The sequence below is a fragment of the Aethalodelphis obliquidens genome, unplaced genomic scaffold (assembly GCF_003676395.1).
Source record: "Aethalodelphis obliquidens isolate GAN/ISIS:26980383/991018 unplaced genomic scaffold, ASM367639v1 scaffold77, whole genome shotgun sequence".
NCBI lineage: Eukaryota > Metazoa > Chordata > Mammalia > Artiodactyla > Delphinidae > Aethalodelphis > Aethalodelphis obliquidens.
The window spans coordinates 3,139,511-3,161,958 of record NW_020838021.1 but is presented as its reverse complement, the minus strand read 5'-3'; positions in this window follow the sequence as shown (position 1 = coordinate 3,161,958).

Here is a 22,448-nt window from a genome sequence, read left to right as displayed (position 1 = left end):
TGTGTGTGTGTGTGTGTGTGTGTGTGTGTGTGTGTGTGTGTGTGTGTATATATATATAAAATCTTTTTCAGATTCTTTCCATTATAGGTTATTACAAGATATTGTATATAGTTCCCTGTACTATAAAGTAGGTTCTTGCTGTTTATCAAACATTTCAGTTTTTAGAGTAAATATGAAATTAAAGTGAATAGAATTAAGATACTGAAATTTGTAAGGGTAGTGTTTTATCAAGTTTATTTTAAATGTGAGAATCAGGATTTTAGTTATCAGAAGTGACTCCCATTAAAATACATTATATTCATTCATCCAATGTCTTCTTGATTATTTACCGAAGCACATTATTTTAATCGTTCTCTCTGAATCACTTTTATGACCAAAATAATAAAAAAATAAAAATTATATTAACTGTTAAAGGACAAATTATACACTCTGAAGCAAATTTCAAAATAATGAACACTGCTTTACTATTCCTCAGAAGTGGTAATACATTTTAATTAGTAATTGTATCATTTTAGAAGGTTATCAAGTCCTTAGAATATTAGAGCATCATATTTCTCTAATGATTATAAATTGATGGGGGAAAGAGTTGCCATTGCCTAGAGAATACTACTATATAATAAAAATGGCTGAATCCATGTTATAGCTAGCATCACTATGTACAGATTAATCTGTAATATATAATGGTTGTAAAACATTCAAATGGTATGAAGAAAGTGGAATTTCTACCATAACTCCATCACTTAATAGCGATAGAGAATCACTATTAAGAATTATCTATGTATCCTCCTAGCATTTTCATTCATGTATAAACATATATGTATATGTTTTATGTAGGTAAAATTATACCATGCATAGCTGTTCTTCAGTTTACTCATTTATTTTATATATTTACTTTTTTCTCGTTAAGTAAATAATTCATGTGTTATAAAACATTTGTAAAAATTTTATTACATGACTTTGAAATTTGTCCCACAATCTCAAGATAACTCCTTTTAACAGCATATTTTACTTCTTTCCATAAATATATGGATGCGTATGTATATATTTTTCTTATAAAATACCATATTTAGCTCATTGTGGACATCTTTTCATTTCAGTAAATGTAGATCTCTTTTATTTTGGAGGGGGTGGTCATAGTGTTCCATTTACCTATATGCCCTATCACATTTATTGAATTCCCTATTTACAAATATTTAGAGTGATATCAATGTTTATTATTACAAATCAGACTGAATTTGGCATCTGGATAAATAAGGATATAAGGATATTAATTGCAGTGTTTGTAATTGTGTGTGTGTGTGTGTGTGTGTGTGCACGCACGTGCGTGCACGTGTGTATGTGTGTAATCCTTGCGTAGCTGTATAAGCGTCAAGGGGATCAAACTGGACAATACTGCCTCTGTAGGCCAAACCTTGGCTCTTACCCATGTGACAATGGTTCTTTTATCTGTGAACATACAGACTTAGTAAATTGTCAGTAGAGCTTAGTATAGCAAAATTTAGATGTTTATATGTCCTATGAGATAATTTATAGAAAGAGAAGGAAAGACAGCACTAGATGTTTGAAATTTTTCACATCCTTAAAACTTTGTAATATTTCTGTTATCAAACATAAGAAGTTTGTCCCTCAGTGCTCCCACTGATAGAATGAAGTTTTCATTGAATGTTTTCTTAATCATTCTGCATATAAGAAAGTTTTTCAGGGCATTGAAAGAAGGGGACACACTGAGCAAGTTGTGACCCATTGCTCACATATGGAAAAACATCTTTTTGTCTGCTTCTCATAAGACTGAGAATGTAAATATACAATGATTACATTTGGGCTTGGACATTTGAAACTGTTCAAGAAGAAAAAAAAAAATCACATCAGCAGAGGTCTGAAAAACATTGAGGATAATATCTGGTTATTACTTAAGGTTATCCTGAATGTATATTAAAATTACTCATTTGGGGAAAATATCCAACTAAAGTCTGCTTCTTCAAGTTTTGAATCTTTGACTCACTGTCTTATAAACATAACCTACTACTTAATTTGTGGCCTGGCAAAAAAAAAAAGAAGGCTCTTACTTCAACTTTGGTCAATGATCTCCCCAAAACAATAACTATTTCCATAAGAGAAATTCCTAGAAGTAAAATTGCTTGAACCAAGGAATTTGTACTTAATTACCTCAGCTTTCTTACTTGGATATGGACCATCTCTACTGGACATTCACTTTACTTTCTAGATTCTGACTTGGCTTACTATTTTGTAATGCCCATATCTCTACAGCATACAGTTGTGGTAAACATCAAATAGATGTATGTGAAGTGCTTTGAAAACTGCAAAGTTCTCTTTCAATATAACATAGACTTTTGTTAATTAAATGAAGTCTTTGCACATGAGGACAGTGACTGCATCTGCATAATTTCTTTTTATCCAGAAGCTAGCATGATTTTCTTATTAAAACATATTATGATACTGTTGTTGAAATAATGTAATCATTTCATGGCGTAGCTGTCCATATGGTAAAAATCAGTGTATAATTCACATCAATTGAGCTGCCTAAAACAGAATATTATCAGCTTGGCCAAACACTATAAACAGCAGTCAGGAAGACAAGTGTTCCCAATGTAACTTCCCAAGGCCTCTGCTCATCTGTCTCATTGCTTGTTCCACCTCAAGGCAGCCAAGAAAACTCATTTGGACCCATAGTCTAGGGCTTGAAAGGTAAATTTCCAGTTACGCAAATACTAGAGAAAATAAAATATTTGGAGAAACTACCTGGAGAAGGGATACTCCTTTGCGATTTGAAATGTATAATAATATGAAATTTATTTTAACACTGACATTTAACTGAATTAGTTCATTTATAGTGAGGAGTCAATGACAAACAATTCTAAGAGAGAAATACAATGGCTCCATGTACATGGGCCAGGTAGAGATAATTGAACTTGAAAATATTTTGGAGGATTGGATTCTCTTGTTTCCATATATATGTGTATAATCCTCATATGACAGCTGCAAAAATGTGACTGTAAAGGGAAGGGTTTTGGTTTCTTAAATATACAAATGGGGTTATTCACACATCATCAGTTGTTCTGATTATCTCTTCAGAGGATCCTCTGTTGCCAACATAGGCAACTAACCAAAGAACAAATCATGTGAGGAATGAAAACAGCTACCCTCTCAATTTTTCATTTTACTTTGCATTCATAAGCCCATACCATATTACAGTCTCTCCAGAAGTGATATTTCAGTTGTACGGAAGTTCTAAAGGAGCCTGTGAAAGTGGACATTACAATATCCTCTCCTGCCCGGTTCATCTATTTCCCAAAGAAGTGATGTGATCATATTCATTCAGGGCCCTTTGCTTCTAATGTCCCTGCCTCTCAGAGGGTCACATGGTAACTCAACTCAGCTACCAACTCTGACAACTCTTCTCTAGCACTTTCCTTTCCCCAGAATGATTGTACTTTACTGCGAGAGTGAACCAGAAGCACAGTGTTTTCCATTTAGGAATTGTCACTTTCAGTACATTTTAACCTTTTCTGCATGAATTAAAGCACTAATGAGGTATTCAGCAGAGGCGTAGCGTGTAAAATTGAAGTCAGTTTTTTTTTTCTTTTTCCAGAATACCATTTATATTCACTCTAGGTTAAATCAAAGACAATATGTTAATATTTAATTCATCATGACATAAATAAGGAATAAGAAAGAAATACTAATTAAAGGAGAGATCTTTAAAGAAGAGTCACATATATGCCTTTATGAATAAATTTGGGGGGGATAAGGAGCTACTTAAGTAATTTTCTGTAGGACAACCTAAAACATAAAAAGCATTCAGTTGCATTGAAATATTAATGAACACCTTTAAGCATACAAAATACATTATGGTTCTGTTCAGTGGGGAATGTCAGAAAATGTCAAGAGGTCAACCGTCTTTCATAAATGTTCTTAGAATAGTCTGTAACCACACTGTCAAATTTACAGTCACTTCCACCTGTGCTCTTGACCTCGTCCCAGGTAGTTTCCCCCAGGACTTCTCTCCCATCAATTATCCGCTCTCCTTTCTCTCTCTTCAGTTTCTTCTTCTTTACTGGATACTTTCCTATGACCTATACTCACATACTCAAACATGTCAATTGTTTTCCAATAAAACTAGAAAAAAAGCTAAATCTAAACAATAATATGAAATAAAGCCCTCCTTCAAAGAAGTCACTTTTTCTTGCTATTTTTACTTTCCTTCTTTTCTTGACTGATCTTTAAAAATCTGTCCTCCCTCGCATTTTCTATACCCTCATGTTGCACACTTCCCCAGGCACTGTACTCTGGCTTCTAACTTTACCACTCTGCTGAATCTGCTTTCATTAAGAATAAATTTCTGATGTAAAGCCTTTTCTTTACCTTAATAAACTTACAGAAAAAATTTGATAACACAGATTTTTCCCATCTATCTGAAACTCTTCTTTCCTCAAGTTTCCATAATATCATTCTGTCTTGATTCTTACTCTCCTTCTCATATCATTCCTGCTTGATAGTATTCAGTGATTCTCTCCCCCAGCCTGTTCCATCTTTACCCTTAGTTTATTGCATCACCTTATGCTTCAGTGAGATCATAAGAGTCATCAGAAGAGAACTGCATCATCTTCTCACAACCAAATCTACAAACTTACCTGTGTCAGTATTCATATTTCTATTTTCTTCTTCTTATCATGGAAGAAGTTCACCTTTTCGTATTGAAAGCCAATCACTTACTTTGTGCAATGAAGGAAAACCAGAAATGTACATCATCATTAAAGCCAATAGAGAGGTGTATCCCAAGAAGAAGAGAGTTGTTAAATTGTCAAGTATTTTTATTGCACTTGTTACTCCTTTACGGTTTTCTTTGCTAGCTCTTCCTATGTATCCAATCCCCAATGATGTACCCTAACCTTGAGTTCCAGGGACTTCAGTACCTTCTTCTCTTCTCATTTTAAATCTCTCTTCCTTTTAAGTGACCTTATTTATCCATGACTTTATGTGTCTGTTGATGACTTCTAAATTTAAAACTATAATCTAGAACTTACTCCAGAGCTACAGACATATTTACAACTTTCTACTTGACCTCTCCACTGAGTTGGACAAGTCTAATTCAGCCATTGCCAAAACAACATTACTGATTTCCCAGCCACCAACATGTTCCTTGCCCAATGTTCTCCATCTCAGTAAATGGAATCACCATCCTCATAGCTGTTCAGATCCAAAAACTGCAAATAACTTATTTCTCCCTTTTTCTTACCTTCCATATCAATCAGCATGTTCTATAGTATCTATATCCAGAATATATCTCAAACATGTCTACCTTTCATCTGCACTGATACTACCTTAAATTGAGACACCATCATGTCTTGCATGGGCTATTGTAATAGCTTCCTCTTGGTCTTCCTGAGGCTTTCACTTTTATCTCCCTCCAATATATTATTCAGAGAGCAGCTAAGGTGCTATTTTTATGTAAAAATTAGATCATATGACCCCTCTCCTTAAAACCCCTTATTGCCTTCCCATTATTCTTAGAATAAAGTCTAAACTATTCCCTGCAGCCTGCAAGGCTTTATGTGGTTTGACTCCTGCCTGCTCCAGTCTCCTCTGATGCCACTTTTCCCTTTGTTCATCCTATCTCATCTCAAGGTCTTTTCACTTGCTGTTCTCTATTCCTGTAAAGCTCTTTCCCTGGCTTCATTATTCAAGTCTCAGATTAAATACTGTTTAAAGCTGTCTTCCTCAAATAACTTATCTAATGGCTCTCGCCCCATCTCTACACCCATCGTCATATTACTCCAATTATTTCTTTATATCCCTTAACACAATTTTAGCTTATGTTTTTACTTATGGTTTTATAAGTTTAAGGCTTTTCTCACCACAAGGAAGTAAGCCCCATGAAAGCAGGATTATCTGTCCTTTTCACTGCTGTATTTCAACTGCCTTGTATTGTGCTTGGCTGTTAAATAAGTATTTGAAAAGAATATGACAATGGTCAAGAGCATGGACTAAGTCAAATTCCTGGTTGTACCACTTACTGAATGTGTGATTTGGTCAAGTCACTTAACTTCTGTTCTTCACCTGTTAAATGAAAATTATAATAATAATAGTATCTATCTCGTACGATTCTTATGAAGATTAAATGAGATTTTCATTGTTTAATACTTAGCAGCAAAATTTGGACATAATGAGCATTCAAGAAATATTAACTATTTTTAATTGAATTACTAAATAACACCTAACCAGTAAATGTGAATTTTTCTCATGTACTATTTTGCACATCTTCTACACCGTCTTCCTGGAAAAATATCTTTTATATTCATGGCTTCAATTTCTACCTATAAGCTAATCTTTCCCAATGCTGCATCTCCAAGTTTTTTCCTTGAACTACAAACTTCAGCTGCATACTCAATATTGCCACTTGAACATCCCATACTAAACTCAAACTGAAAACGTGAATGTGTGTGAGTCTGAACTCATCACATTCCTCACACAATCTGCTTCTTCTGTAATTTGTATAATCACCATCTACCCATTTGCTTTAAAGCTAGAAGCCTTAAAGTTAATCTAGAGTTTCATCCTTCCTCAGAAAACCCAGAAGTCCTATGCCATATACACTATACAGCATCATGTATGGCAAAGAGAAGAATTACATCTGGAGGTGAAAAAAATTCTTCATCAGAAAGGCAGTTCCTAAAAGATAAGATCCTCCCATGCCACCCAGATTCTCTTTGATGGACATGAGTGAAAGGTAGCAAAACATGCCACCCCAAAATGTGCCACTTTGGCATAAGGATTATTTGAGTCAAAAGCAATTGAGAAGAAGCAGATACAAGAAAAGTTCTCTGCTCTCCTCCTATTTGCCTGAAACCAGGACATAAATTTGTAAAAGTCTCTGCACTCTCCTCTCTACCAGGAGGGACAAAAGTTAATCACTAGAGAAAACTCTAGACCCTTATCAGCCCCAGAGAGCATACCAGAGGAATCTACATAACAAACCTTGCTAAAGCTACCCTTATCTACTATTAATTTCCCCAAATACTTGCCTTCCTATAATTTGCTACCCCTAGAAGTTCAAAGTCCTTTTCCTTTGTCTTGTCACATCTCTAAAAATTTATTGTTCTTTTGTTGTTAGACAAACCCAAGTTCTAACTACCTCTTTGAGTTATCCATGCATATGCACAATGCACACGTTAATAAATTTCTGTTTGTTTTTCTCTTGTTCATTGGTCTTTTATTAAAGTTATAGGGCCCCAACCAGAAATACAAGATATGTAGAGGTAAAAGATTTTTTTCTCCCCTACATACCCAAGGGCATACACAACCTAGTGTCTTTAAATCTTTTGACATTTGGTATTAATAGATTTTAGGAGAAAGCTCAACTAGATCAGTTGAATATTCCACTGTTTTCTAGAACTGTCAAAAGGAATTTTTGTGCAGACACTCCAAAATTAAAGCTCCTGGAAATATGTAAGTCTTTTATTTCCTTTATAACTATTACAGTTTGCAAGTGAGGTATAAAAACAATTAAAATGAAAATGATGAGTAAATTAAATCCGGGGGGGGGGGTGGAAAATGGTAAATGAGAGGAGGGCAATTACATTGACTATATTTTCTTTGTCGTGTCTATAGTTTTCATACCACTGCACTGGCATTTGAGTTAGGACCAAAATAATACTTCAAAACCAATTTTTTTCTTCATGTGCAATTTTAGTGAACAAAATATTTAGAATATGAAATATTATTAATGTTTGGTCATAGCTCATGACAGCAAAGAACTCAGTAATAGTTGAATTTTAAGGCATGGAAAGAATAAATACAGTGCAACTCATTCAGCAGTGAAATAAAAGTACTACAGATGTAATGTGCTATTGTCCCATTAACTTTTCCAAGAGAACCTATAAAAATTCTATGACTAGAACAGACTCCATTACCAAATTCATTGCTAAACGTTTTTCCTCTGCAGACTAGTTCCCTGTTGCATCAAATTCTGTGTATGAGAGACAAGTAAGGCCTATAACGAATAGGGGGGACACAAAGTTCATAACACAGACCAACTCTGTGTGAATCAGATCTTACAAAGATGATATTTAATGATCAATGGTGCCAAATGAAGGCATTCATAAACTGCTTCTCTCACACTACATCAAGATGCTACTTAAAAAACACTCAAAGTTAAAGGGCAAACCTGGAAATGCTCTCTACCTTTGGACTTCGTGACACCATAATTTCCTGATTTTCCCCTTACTCAACTTTTGTCTTCTCAAGTTCCTTGTTATGGACTGAATGTTTGTGTCTCCCCAAAATTCACATGTTGAAAACTTAATGCCTTTTGGGACTTTGGAAGATAATTAGGTCATGATGATGGAATCCTCACGGATGGGGTTAGTGCCCTTATAAAAGTTATCCCAGAGATATTTCTAGCTCTCTTTCTACCACATGAGGATGCAGCAAGAAGTTGGTAGTGTGCAACCAAGAAGCAGGCTTTCCTCAGACACACAATCTGCCAGCTCCTTGATCTCAGAATTCTAGCCTCCAGAACTGTGAGAAATAAATATTTGTTGTTTGAGCCACCCAGTCTATATTTTTGTTATAGCAGCCCATACTGATGAAGACACTCCTCTAAGGGTTACTCTTCCTTTCTCTGTGGCTCAGATTTAGGTGTTCCCTAGGATTCCAACCATAGCTGTCTGTTTTTTCTCCTTAATTTTCTACGTCATTTAATTGATTCTCAGAGCTGATGATTTTCTTCCTAAGTCTGTATCTTTAAACCTAAACCTTTCTTACAAATTGGTTTAATGGCTTAATAGCCATATAGCTATCATACAGATCCTGTAAATTCAAATTTTCTTTTCTTACTTACAACCTACTTGTACCTGATATTTTCTCATTCACCATACTTGACTCTATCTCCTGCATTCACTTGAATCTCTTCTTCTTTCTACTATCTAAACAGATGGTTATCTCGTTACTCTCTGACAGACTTCCCTAACTCCAACATTACTCCCAGACGGTACATACCCCATACTGATGTTAGACAGATATAAACAGTATAAATTACAAATCAAAGCATGTCAACCTTTTGGTAAAAATTCACCAGTAATTTCTTAATTGTGGCCAAGGGGGAAAGATTTAGAGCTTAATGAAAGCCTGAAAGAGTAGCAGCCAACTCAACATGGGATTCTATACATTTTAAACATATATATTAAGTTTAAAATCAAGCAAATATTAAATTACTTTTAAAGAAACAAATGGATTATTTAACTAAAAACTTAGAAAAATAACAGGAATGCAGAGAAAATGGCTTAATAAAAACATTTAAAAATAAAGAAGTATATTTAAAAAGGTTTTAAATATGAAATATTTAGACAGAAAAATACACCCAAAGGGCAACAATAAGACAAGTTTACTCAAAAATATCATATATAAAAATACACATATATATGTATAAGAGAGACAGATATAGAGACAAAGGGAGTGAGGCAATGATTTTGATGACTTTGTTCACACAGTTATGGGATCTAGCAAGTCTGAAATTTGTAGAGCTGCCTGAGAAGCTGGAAATTCAGGGAAGAGCTGATGACACAGTCTTGAGTCCGAAATCCACAGGGCAGGCTAGCAGGCCGGAAAGTCAAGGCAGCGTTTCTATGTTGCAATCTTTCTTTTCCCCCAGCTTTATGGAGGTATAATTGACAAATAAAATTGTATATATTTAAAGCGGCAATTAGATATAAATATATTTAGTGAAATGATTACCAAAATCTGATTAATTCACACATCCATCACCTCAGATACTTATCTTGTTAATTTTTCTGACGAGAATGCTTAAGGTCTACTCTCAGCAAATTTCAACAACACAATACAGTATTATTAACTATGGTCACCATTAGGTCCCCGGAGCTTATTAATTTTATAACTGAAGACATGTATTCATTGAACAGAATCTCCCTATCTTTCCCACCAAATGCCACCTAGTAACCACCATTCTACTTTCTGTTTTTACAAGTTTGACTATTTTTAAGATTCCACATATAAATGAGATCATATAGTAGTTTTGCTAGTTTCACTTAATATACCACCTTATAATTTAAAATTTAATCCATATTTCTGTAAACGGCAGGATTACCTTTTTCTCATGGCTGAATAGTGTTCAGTGAATGACTGAAAATGGGCACGAGGGATCTTTGTGGGGTGATTGAAACATTTTAAAAACAGATTGGGGTGATTGGTTGCACAAATCAGTAAACTTACTAAATAGCATTGACTTATACAATTGAAATAAGTAACTTGTATGATATGTAAATTATACCTCAAAACACAGTTTAAAAAAAACTATAACAAATATAATATAGTACATAGTGGTCAAATGTTAAAAATGTTTTCATTAAAATTAACAAGACATGTAAGGCCACTATCAACACTTTTTGTCAGCACAACACTGTAGACCTACTTGCATGACAATACAATTTTAAAAAGGTGTAAAAAGTGGGAAGTAGGGCTTCCCTGGTGGCGCAGTGGTTGAGAGTCCGCCTGCCGATGCAGGGGACACAGGTTCGTGCCCCGGGCCGGGAGGATCCCACATGCTGCGGAGCAGCTGGGCCCGTGAGCCATGGCCGCTGAGCCTGCGCGTCCGGAGCCTGTGCTCCGCAGCGGGAGAGGCCACAGCAGTGAGAGGCCCACGTACCGCAAAACAAAAACAAAAACAAACAAAAAAAAAAGTGGGAAGTAAACAACCACACATATATATTTTATTGACAATAGCAACATTACTATAAATGTAAAATATCTTGGAATAATTGTAACTGAAAATGTAAAGTACCTATATTTGCATGACCTTAAAAATAGTTTTAATAATGGAATAGATTTAAAAAGTGATGTAAATAAATTGAGAGAAAAGTGGTAAGAGTGGACGTTGTAGTTACACAAACTCTCCTCAAAATTACACATATAATAAAATTCAAGTCAAAAATCTCTTCCCTCCCTTCTTCCCTGTAAAAAAAAATGGCAAAGCAATGCCGTAATTTAGATAGAGGAATCAATAAGCAAGAAAACATAAGTACATTTAGCCAGAAAGTAGGGTTATGATCAGATTTTACCTTCAGTTAATAAAATTCAGCTACAATAATTAAAATGAAACGATGTAAAGATAGAAGGATATCAACATGTGAAATGTTGATATATTTAACTACATGCAAATTGTTTTAAACACCCACTATTAACAAAAATAAAGTCAAAGAACTAAATTAGGAAATAATTTGCATTGCATATGATGGACAATAAGTTAATACATTTACTATAAATAAAAGTTTTATACTGAATTAGAAAAAAAATCAAAAATAGGACAAAAACGGGCAAGAGAGGGGAAAATGCAATTCCTAAAATAAATGACTATTCAGCATACTTAAAATATTCCACTATACAAGGATGACAAAGAATCAAAGAAATGCAAATATTTATATAAAATACGATTTTCTCTAGTGCATTGGCAGAGGGTTTTTTTTATTTTTTATTAAAAATTTTTTTAACATCTTTATTGGAGTATAATTGCTTTACAATGGTGTGTTAGTTTCTGCTTTATAACAAAGTGAATCAGCTATACATATACATATTTCCCCGTATCTCCTCGCTCTTGCGTCTCCCTCCCACCCTCCCTATCCGACACCTCTAGGTGGTCACAAAGCACAGAGTTGATATCCCTGTGCTATGCAGCTGCTTCCCACTAGCTATCTATTTTACATTTGGTAGTGTATGTATGTCCATGCCACTCTCTCACTTCGTCCCAGCTTACCCTTCCCACCCCTGTGTCCTCAAGTCCATTCACTACGTCTGCATCTTTATTCCTGTCCTGCCCCTAGGTTCTTCAGAACCTTTTTTTTTTTTTAGGTTCCATATATATGTGTTAACATACAGTATTTGTTTTGCACTTTCTGACTTACTTCACTCTGTATGACAGACTCTAGGTCCACCCACCTCACTACAAAGAGTTCGATTTTGTTTCTTTTTATGACTGAGTAATATTCCATTGTATATATGTGCCACATCTTCTTTATTCATTCATCTGTCGATGGACACTTAGGTTGCTTCCATGTCCTGGCTATTGTAAATAGAGCTGCAATGAACATTTTGGTACATGACTCTTTTTGAATTATGGTTTTCTCAGGGTATATGCCCAGTAGTGGGATTGCTGGGTCATATGGTAATTCTATTTTTAGTTTTTTAAGGAACCTCCATACTGTTCTCCATAGTGGCTGTATCAATTTACATTCCCACCCACAGTGCAAGAGGGCTCCCTTTTCTCCACACCCTGGCAGAGGTTATTTTTAAAAATATATAATAGTAATGTTAGCAAGAGTGAGGAGAAATGGAGGATAAATTGGTACTTTTCTGGAATTCAATCTGGAAGTATTTTATAAACATTATAAAAGAGTTATGCAACATAAATAACCTACAGCATTGTCATAATTATCCTGACATCATTATCACTGTTGCTCAAATAAGACTGAGTATCATGGGCAGAACATTAAAGGAGCAAACTTATCAATGAGAAATATATGAAATAGTACCCACTTCAAAATGTAGAGGACTAACTAATAACTGGTTCTTAACCAACATAAAAACAATATTGATATTAAAAAATTCTTATTTTCAAACTCATACTATGATGTCAGTATGGAAGGAAGTTGCAAACAAAATTAGATTGTTTTCTGTAATTGATTGTTTTTGAAATGCTAGCCTTTTGGCTTTCCACTTTTAGACCTTCTCAAAAAAATCATTTTATTGCCCCAATAATCTTCAAATCATGTTAGTCAGTACTCTACTTTTGAAAATAAATTTCTTCTTGTAGCATAGTCTATTCCTAGCTCCTAATTAATGAAGTTGAAAATATGTTCAATTGACATTTAAATTAACAGAAAGGTTGTTATCGGGGAAATGTATAGGATAAAAAAATTAATGACAATTTTATTAACACATAGCAATTTACTTTCTCTATACATTTTTTAGCTAATCACACGGTCAAAAGATTATTTCTTTGTAGTTAATCTAGTTCCATGCCTTGCTTCAGAATGTCACTCCGTCTGGAAAAATAGCAAACAATCCTATTATCTAAAATTTCTAGAGATTATGTTTCACAGCCTTTTTTGAGACTAGCATTTCAGAGCCCTTAGTCCTAAATTGAATTCTTGCTCTGGAAGAGATGGGAACTTTAAGAATCAGTCACATACTAAAGAAGAAAAGATAATCCCTGACCAGCTGGGAACTTCTAAAGACATATCTCTCAGATGAAACTCTTTATCATGAGTTAAGAAGGTAGACCCCATATTCTCCATTCTTGGAACTCATCTGAAAGGGAAAACCATGCCTAGGGTAAATATCAAAAGACCAAGACAGCTGAAGCAGTGTGGTAAACATCCCAAGTGTTCTGGCATTTTTATGCAGTGCCTTTGTTATTCAGACCTCAATTAAATTTCCCTCCCTACCACTGTAAGACCCTAGGTAAATTAGCTCTCTGATTCTCACATTCCTTATATGCAAGTTGGAGATAATATCCCTACCTCACAAGTTTATAAAATTACTGTAAAATTTTAAAAGATGTGTATTCACACTCGTACAAATATAGTCTTGCACAATGTATGTCTGGCACATAGCTGACATTCAAGGATTGGTACTTCCCTTCTACTCTAGTAGATAAAAAGGCCTGCCATCAGCTATAGATGTAGATATGCAAAAGCACTTTGGTGGACCTAAGGACTTTTCCTGGAACTCTTTTTAGTTGTCCTGATGAGTGGAGGGGTCAGAGAGGGGCAGTGCTATTGTCATTTAGTGGCCAGAGGCCACTCTACAATATATCAGAAAGAGCTGAAAAAAAGAAGAGAGGGAGGGAGGGAGGGAGAGAGGAAGGAAGGAAGGAAAGATAGAAAAGAAAAAAGAAAAGAAAATGACCCTCCTAAAATGCCAAATATGCGCCTGTGGAAAAACAATGAGGGCGCATTTGTTTAGCTCTGGTGAGCTGAGGGCAGTGACCCTCAGAAAGATTTCATTCCCTGCAAGAAGCTTCCAGGCACTACTTGCTTTGGTCTGAAAACTGATGCAAAAGACCAAAGCAGTTCTTGGTCTGTTGTCCTCAGTTGCTGCCTTGAATTTTACCTTTCTTAAATTTTACATTTGAAAGGCATTTAAAGAATAATTGTTAAGAGCATAAGTTCCGGAGTCAGACTCCTGGCTTCAAACTCTGGCACTGCCCCTCTACTAGTTTTGTAATGTAAGGTGAATCATTTAACCTCTCTGTGCTTCAGTATCCTCATCTATAAAATGGAAATTACAGTAACACCTACTTCATAAAGTTGTAAGGATTCAATGAGTTAATACATTTACAGCATTTAGAACAAGGCTTGTAATATTGAATTTGAGTTATCGATATTACCACTACCCATGTATCAGCTGAACACCCTGACTTGCAAGCTACCCAGACCTCGACATGTTCAGGAGGCAAAATCTCCTACAGATTGTGTGGGTTCCTTGGAGTAAAAAACTCTTAGAATCCAGGATCCAATTCTTATTAGTATGAACTTGAGCAAGCCATTAAATTTCCACAGTTTCTTCATCTGTGGGGGAAAAAATGGGAGGGAGTAATAATAAATTCCTACACAGAAAGGCTGTTGTGAGGATTTAATAAAATATTTTACATAATGCTTAGTGTTGTAACTGGCACAATGTAAGACCTCAATGAATAAAAAGTTATATGTGCAATCTTAATTCAGTCATCTTGTAATATAATATTAACATATAATAATAAAAATGTACCAGAATAATAAGCTTCACTGCAATAACTACAAGGTAGTACTATACATCTGTTAGGAAACCACTTATATAATATGTATAATTACATAATATGATATGCAGTATCCCTTGATATGCTTGGAAGGTCAAGCAAAATGCTCATTATAGCATGCAAAGGCCGGCATAATCTGATGCCCTACTTTTACCATTCTGCTTCGCCTTCTTTATGCTCTAGTGACACTAGGTTTCTTTCTATTCTTTGCACACTCTATGCTCATTTCTGCCCCCAGGATCTTTTCACTAGATGTTTCCTATGGCACACTTTCCCTCCAGATGTTCTCATCTTGAATTATTCTCTTCACTCAGCCTCTCATAAAATTCCAAGACCCCAAGCCATTCCTGAACATTCTATGTTACCTGTGTCAACCCTCGCCATAATCACTGTCATATTGCCTTGCTTTATCTTCCTTGTAGCACTCATAACAAAGAGAAACTTTCTCATTTTTAACTTATTTCATCTAACTAGATTGTAAACTCCGTGTAAGGAGAGGCTGTGCCTCACTTTTCACCAGTGTATCCTCAGAATTTCTATTTCTTTCCCTGTCTCTGTGTTTCTGTCTCTCTCTCCAAATATATATTTGTTGTGGCTGTTGTTACTGAATGAATGAATGAACACATGAAAACAGTGTAGTCACATTTCAGTGGTGGAAGAGCAAATAGATTCAACTTCATTCAGCCCCAATTCTTTTTAAAAAATTCTTACTAAATACAAAATCACTTAAATAATAGAACAGCACCATAAATTTGGGTTTTATCAGGCTAATCTTATACAATATTTTAGTAGCACTTCTCCTATAGACTTGGAAACAAGGTCTACAACTGAACCCAGTATGTGCCCTTCAATAAGCATAATTTACATTGCTGATTGCCAAAGCGAAATTCATGGTGTTATTTCCTTTTTTTGAGGGGTAACTACTTAGACATGTTCCATCAAAAATTACTTGGGTGGACCAATAGCTGCTTATTCTATAAACACTAATGGATATATAAGATCAAGTTTTCAGGTAAAATAAATGCTTTAACTTTAAAAATTCATTTAGTGATTAATTAGGTTATCTTACATGGCATATGAACATTTTTTGTATCTATTTGCAGACGAGTAGGTAGAAAGAAGTGTTAGTGCGGATATATGTTACAATATATAGTTCTAAAATGCATTATAATATTTATAATTTCTCAGTATTTTAAAATTGCACCAAATTTAAGCTGTAAACAGCAGGTGTATTATTATTATCGGAAATATTTCAGATAGCTCGACTACCTGTCCCATCCCTCATGTTTAGCTATTACCACTAATCCTACTTTGAAACAAGTAAATTTTAAAATTCTGTTTTCCTATCAGTGTTTCTAGAGACACCCTATAATTATTCCTTCAGATGGAAATTATTTGGACATGTTGCCACAAGTTGTTTGCAAAATATAGCTGCCTTACATTTTAAAGACATTCTAGCATGGGTAGTGAATTTATGTAAGGTGAATTCCATTTACTCTTTTTTTTTTTTTTTTTTTTTGCGGTACGCGGGCCTCTCACCGTTGCGGCCTCTCCCGTTGCGGAGCACAGGCTCCGTAGGCGCAGGCTCAGTGGCCATGGCCACGGACACGAACCCGTGTCCCCTGCATCGGCAGGCGGACTCTCAACCACTGTTCCACCAGGGAAGCCCTCCATTTATTCTTGTTGATGTAACTCATATAATTAAAAGGTTCCCTACTGTAGTAATTTACAATTTTAGTCTAAAAATGGTTTTGCCTTAGAACCAGGGGAACTCAGTAGACTCATGGATATGTAAATCTGGAAGAAAACTTAGAGATCTATTTTCACTGCGAAATATATTAAATCATGTGAGATAATAACTCGATGGTACTTGTAGAGATAAATTATGAAAATATTAACCCCATAATAATATTTTAAACTGGTCCAATCACTATTAAAGACAGCACTGCTATTTTAGAATAAAAAGATGGAATTATGTTGAGAAAATAATTCAAAAGTTAGATATAGATAAATACACAAAGTTAATCACCATTGGATTTTTTAATAGTAGTGAACATGTGAAAATAGCCTTCAAATGGTGCAATGATAAAGAGGCAATTGAGCAAATTATAGTATCTTCACTTGATTGACCATTAAGCAGAAATCAAAACGATTATGGTAACAATTAACAACCTGCTAAAAATATAGTTAATGCTTAATAAAAATGGTATTTTTACTATGATGTAAACATATGTATGGAGAAAACTCACAAACCTAATAGCTGATGTGTTAGGAGGCTGAGATTATACTGATTTGCTTCCTTCTATTTTTAAAATTTCCTGTATATTTTATTCTGTTATTCACAGTTACCGTTCAAAAACAAACCTGGAGGGAGGGATGGGTGCTTGAATGTTCTTCCTATTATGTAACTAGTATAAATTTGGGGAAGGTAAGTACTCACTGCAACAGGAAGGAACCAGCAGGAAGAGTGTGTGTGTGAATGTGTGTGTTGTGTGTGTTGTGGGGTTGAAGAGAGGGAGGAAAACAGGTGGTAGGAAATGACACCAGAAATTAACATCACATATAAACGAAAACATTAGGAAATATTATGAAATGTTATTATGTTAACTTGAACATTTTCAAACTTAAGAGAAGTGAGCATAACAGAGACCAAAGAGAAAGTGATTCACTCATTAACTCATCCAATAAATATTTTATGATCTCTACAAATAGATAAGGCAAAGATGAGAGTGTAAGAGCTGATGTTTACCTACCTCCAAGGAACTGACTAAAATTATCACTTAGATAAAAAAATTGGTGGTTGTGGTGTTGGGGGATAGGGATGGGCAATTTCAGTTACAAATGAAAAAGACTGTGAGTTGTGTTTGTTCTTCATTTGTTATATCTTTGTGTTTACCAACATTGCTAGGCGACCGTATACCAAGGGTGTAATCTTGATTCTCTGGGGCATCTGTCACAATGAGACAATGAAACAAGAGGACACTCCTTCAACTCACAAGGTAAAAACTAAAAGAAGGAGATCAAGCAGAGCTAGTCTATACCTGGAATACAGATCAGGTGGAACATATAATCAGATATAAAAGACGATCCCCCATACAGCACCTACCATGAGAGAGAGGGAAAGGAAAGAAGGACAGGAGAAAGAGAAAATGCTACATAACTGAAAGTGCTCATATCAAAAAATCCATCCCCTGAACCCATCATACCCAGGTCATGTGTTTATATTATAAGATCAATATTCAACATCCTACAGAGGGAAAGAGCAAGATCAGTATATAATCACAAATACAGAGGAACTTAAAAATTAAGAACATAATTATGCAAATAAAGTTGAAAATTTGGATGAAAATTTCTAGGAAAAGATAAATTAGCAAAAATGGAAAACTTTGGAATATGATAATGTAATTTCAAAGTTCATCCATGTACATCAAAAAAATAAATAAATGTATGAGGCTCTCCAAGTTAAAAAAATCTGCACAAAGGAAAGTAGTGAGGAGAAATTTGTCTTCATTTTTATGAAGCTACTATAATTACAACAATATGGTATTGTTGCCAGAACAAAGAGACTCATAGAATGGAATAGAAAATCTGGAAAGAAACCCAAGTATATAAACAATAATTTAGCTTTAGCTGGCATTTAAGGTCAGTTAGGAAAAAAAATATTAAATAAATGATACTAGTGATGTTACTTAATGATATATTCAAAAAAACCCTTAAATCCTTCTTCAAACAAAAATAAATTTTTGTTGATTCAAACCAAAGAAGTACTAGAATATTGAATGTATTTTATTCAATTGGAATGAGACAGGCCTTCCTAAACTTGACAACAAAACCAAAAATGATTAAGCTATAGATTAATTGACCATATAACAAACTTAAAAACACTTCTATATGTCTAAAAACAACCAAGAACAAAGTTTAAAAACAAGGTTTAAAACGAACAACTGGAAAAATACATACCTATGACAGAGGGAAAATCATTTTTTTCCAGATTTATTGAAACATGATTGACAAATAAAATTGCATATATTTAGGTTGTACAATGTGACTTTTTAAAAAGTTTGCAACATGATAATTTAATGTATGTATGCATTGTGATATGATTAGCACAATCAAGTTAATTTTTTACACATCCATCACGTCACTGTTACCTTTTCTTTGTGTGTGGTGAGAACACTTAAGATCTACTCTCTTAGGAAATTTCAAGTATAGAGTACACTATTGTTAACTATAATCACCATGCTATTATTAGAGCCCCAGACCTTATTCATTTTGCAACTGAAAATTTACACCCTTTTACCAGCATCTCCCCATTTTCCCTCCATCCAGCCCATGACAACCATCATTCTACTCTCTGCTTCAGTGAGTTCAACTTTTTTAATATGTGTGAGATCACACAGTATTTATCTTTCTTGTGTCTGGCTTATCTCACTTAGTCTAATGTCCTCCATGTTCATCCATGTCGTTGCAAATGGCAAGATCTCCTTTTTTGTATGGCAGAATATTATTCCATCGTATACATATACCACATTTTCTTTAACCATTTGTCTCTCCATGGACACTAAGATTGTATCCATATCTTGGCTACTGTGAATAATGCTACAATGAACATGGGATTGCAGATATCTCTTAGAGATACTCATTTAATTTCCTTTGGATATATACCGGAGTGAAATTTCTGGATCATCTGGTAGGTCTATTTTCTATGTTTTGAGGGAACTTTACACTGTTTTCCATAATATCTATACCAACTTACAATACCAACAACAGTGTGCAAGGGTTCCCTTTTCTCCACATCCTCCCCAACACTTATCTCCTGTCTTTTTGATAATAGCCATCCTAAAATGAGTGAGGTGATGTCTCATGGTCTTCATTTGCACTTCTGTGATGATTAGTGATGTTGAGCATAATTTCATGTACCTGTTGACTATCTGTATGTCTTCTTTGAAAAATGTGTATTTAGATCCTTTGCTCATTTTTAATTGGGTTATTTGTTTGTTTATTCATTTGTTTTGGCAATGAGTGATGAGTTCTTTACATATTGTGGTTATTAACCCTTTACCTGATATTTGGTTTGCACATATTTTCTCTGTTTCCATAGATTGCCTTTTCATTTTACTGATTGTTTCTTTTGCTGTGCAGAAGCTTTTTAGTTTGATGTAGTCCCATTTGTTTATTTTAGCTTTTGTTTTCTGTGCTTTTGGTGTCTTATCCAAAGAATCATTGTCAAAACCAATTTAAAGGACTTTTTTTCCAGGAATTTTAGGTTTCAAATCTTAAGCCTTTAAGGAATTTGGCATTATTTTTTTTGCATATGGTATAAGATAGGGGTCCAATTTTATTCTTTTGTATGTGGATACCAAGTTTTCCCAGTACCATTTATTGAAGAAACTATCCTTTCCCCATTGTGTGTTCTTGGTGCCCTTATCAGATACTAGTTTACTGTAAATGCATGAGTTTATTTCTGGGCTATCAATTCTTTCCATTGGTCTATGTGTCTCTTTTTATTCCAGTACTATACTGTTTTGACTACTTAGCTTTGTAGTATAGTTTGAAATCAGGAAGTGTGATGCCTCCAACTTTATTCTTTTTTCTCAAGATTGCTTTGACTATTCACGGTTTTTTGTGGTTCCATATGAATTTTACCACTGTTTTTTCTATTTCCATGAAAATTTCCATTGCAATTTTGATAGGGATTAAATCTGTAGATTACATTGGGGTACTATGGACATTTTAACAATATTAATTCTTCCAGTCCAGGATCATGGGACATCTGTCTATTTATTTGTGTCTTCTTCAGCTTCTTTCATCAATGTCATAACTTTCAACTTCATATCTTTTACCTTTTGGTTAAATTTATTAGTAAGTATTGTTTTCTTTTTTATGCCATTGTAAATGGGTTTGTTTTCTTTATTTATTTTTCAATTTTTTGTCAGTGTATAGAAACACAAGCGATTTTTGTATATTGATTTTGTATCCTGCAACTTTACTGAATTTGTTTATTATTCTAACAGTTTTTTGGTGGAGTCTTTAGGTTTCCTTTATATAATATGATGTACCCTGCAAACAGAGATAATATAATTCATTCCTTTCCCATTTGGATGCTTTTTATTTCTTTTTCTTGCCTAGTTCCTCTGGTTAAGGCTTCCAATATTAGGTTGAATAGAAATGTCCAGAGGGGGCACTTTTGTCTGGTTCCAGATCTTAAAGAAAAAGCTTTCAGCTTTTCACTGTTGAGTATAATGTTAGTTATGGCTTGTCACATATGGCCTTCATTATGTTGAGGTTCATTCCTTCTATAACTAATTTGTTGAGAGTTTTTTTTATCATAAAAGGATGTTGAATTTTGTCAAATGATTTTTCTGCATCTATTGAGATGATCCTCTGTTTTTATCCTTCATTCTGCTAATGTGTATCATATTTGTTGATTTGTTTATGTTAAACCATCCTTGCATATCAGGGATAATTCCAGTTGATCATGGTGTATGATCCTTTTAATGTGCTGTTGAATTCAGTTTTTTAATAGATTTTCAGGATTTTTGCATCTATATTCATCGGAGATATTGGCCTATAATTTTCTTTTCTTGTAATGTCCTTGTCTGGCTTTGGTATCAGGATGATGCTGGCCTTGTAAAATGAGTTTAGGAGTGTCCCCTCCTCTTTAATTTTTTGGAAGAGTTTGAAAACATCTTTTAAATGTATGTGAAAGCCTACAAAACAATGAGAAAAAAATGGACCAAAAATTAGTAAATATTGCAAATAAAAATGCAAATGATCAATAAATATTTGAAAAAAAATTCACCTCACTGTAAATTAAATTAAAACAACAAGATACCTTAAAAAATCTGTTAGACTATCAAAAAAATTTTTTAATATATTAGCAAGGATGGCAGGAAGTAGAAATTCATTGTTGGTAAGAAAGTAAGCTGGTAAAAAATTTAGGTAGGGTAATTTAGTTACATACATATTTAACCTAATTATTCTGCATTTATTAGATAATCCTAAATCAAAGATTATACAGTTTGAATATCCAAAATGCTTATGCAGTTCTCTGTTCTTAACATGCATACACACACACACACACACACATCTTAACATGCATACACACACACACAGACACACACATACACAGAAACATAGTGAGAGAAGAGAATGTGACAAGATGTTAACAGTGCTTATTTCTGGAAGGTGTTTTATGGTTAGATTGCCTTTCTTCTTTATTAACTGATTCTAACAATGATTATATATTACTTTCATAAAAATAAAACCATTCTTATTTCAAAATATAATTTATGTTATACATACTGATTGATCTTTTTTTTGCAGAAAGTAAAAGTTTTCTTTAAATGAATTTCATATATAAGTATATAATCATGCCAATTAAAAAAATAAAGAAATTAAAAATTAAAAAAATGTTAAGATACAAAAGAGGAAAAAGTAATGGATTGATACTTTACTGTATTTTTATTTTTTATTTTATTTTTTTATTTTTATTTTTTTAACTGATCTTTGATAATACTTTTTAATCATGGAGCAATGTTCAAGGTGCATTCATGCACATGTCATTTTTGCTTCACAGTTGTTCCATAAATTGATTTGGGCTGGAATAATCATTAGTTTC